Below are 1,614 nucleotides of genomic sequence, written 5' to 3'. Positions count from 1 at the left end.
CCAAAGTTTTCATAGAGATGGCGGCTGACCGCCCACCATTCGAGAAGGTCAAAACGATGGGCGGTGGGCGGAATGGTTCGGGTTCCATCTGGAAGTCCCTGGGGAATATCATTTTAACTATAAATTGCATTTCCATGACCGTCATCACCAGCGGATTATTATATTGTTTCTATCCGGAGATCGCTTAAAGTCCGGGATTGCAGTTACACGTTAACTTGTGCAGATAATTTGCAGCATATATAATGTTGCTTTGTCCAAATATTCATGAAATTCGCAGAGTGTACGAGATTGTTGATGAAAATGGGGACGGAAAACTGGCAGTAACTGAAATGAATCACTACCTCAAAAGGCTCGGATTCGATATTTCAGAGGAAGACTTGAAATGTCTGGTTGCACCAGTTGCTGAGAGCGAAGATGGTAGCTTGACATTGGATGAATTTGTTGGCCTCTATCACTCCATCCTGGGTGATAGATCAGAAGATCTGTTAAACGACGGCAATGGGTGCGATGATTTGATGGAGGCTTTCAAGGTATATGATATGAATAATGATGGATTCATATCCTCCACAGAGCTTCAACAGGTGCTCTGTAATTTGAGATTGATGGAGGGCGAAGAGTTGGGCAATTGCCAGAAGATGATAGGCATATATGATTCAGACTCCAACGGGCTCTTAGATTTCTCAGAGTTTAAAATCATGATGACCTCTAACATACCTGCGCTTCCTGCGGATCTTCACTAGTGTCTTCTCCTCCACAACTAATTGAATTACTGTTAACAGGGTTAGCTTGAAAGCCTTTGGGCATGCTTTCAAAATTATGCATGATTACGATTGTCCAGTTCCCTCCTGCTATCCCTGGTTGCAAGTTGGGGAGTATCTTTTGAATGAATGCCTGTGGATATGGATCCTTAACCACAGGTGCTATCTATATAACTGTATAGTGAGATTTACACCTCAATATATATCTAAGGTGTATAAGTTTGTGGAATTTTAAGTTAGTTTTGAGGATGTGGTTTAATGATCAGGTGGGGAAGTTTTATAGGTCTGGTGGTTTAATTTTAGGCACAACTATGTACATAAAAAGAATTTAGTGGAATTTCAAAAACCTAAATTGAGTTTGATGGAGATTTTGAATGGATTTATGTTTTGTGTCTTTAATTTATTTTGGATAAAAAATTGTATGATTGGTGTTCCATTGTGCAGATTCCTCTCATTATATAGTATAAAATAATATTTTGAATCTTGATTTTGGGTATTTTTATGTAGATTGTAAATTCTGTAAATTAAATGTTCAATTATTTGATACCTATTCTGACCTAACTATCAAATTCCAAAATATTCATAACTCTGAATTTCAGATTCCAAAATACTTTTATAAATACATAAGTTCAGAATTTGATTTGGAGATAGATGGAAGAATGATTGTATATGTAACCTGATGACCTATACTGCTTTCTTCTCTTGCAAGGTTTGATCAGCTAAAGTGGTGTTGGGATATATTTACGTTTCATAATTTGTTTCCATGTCTTGAAGTTGCATTTTGTGTTGATATTTTCGAGGAATAATTCAGCAATTTGTTTGCATGTTTTGAAGTTGGATTGTTTATTTTCTCCGC

General features: G+C 37.0%; 1 pseudogene; it reads left to right on the top strand.

The window, feature by feature from the left end:
* The first annotated feature begins 242 nt into the window (after nucleotides 1–242).
* LOC149180259 (calmodulin-like protein 2 pseudogene) lies at nucleotides 243–740 on the top strand (annotated as a pseudogene).
* The last annotated feature ends 874 nt before the right edge of the window (nucleotides 741–1,614 follow it).

This window comes from Pinus tabuliformis, chromosome 3_2 (assembly GCF_031772625.1).
Source record: "Pinus tabuliformis cultivar Carrire ecotype Pingquan chromosome 3_2, CPIR1, whole genome shotgun sequence".
Classification (NCBI taxonomy): Eukaryota; Viridiplantae; Streptophyta; class Pinopsida; order Pinales; family Pinaceae; genus Pinus; species Pinus tabuliformis.
This window is presented reverse-complemented; position numbering and strand designations above follow the sequence as displayed.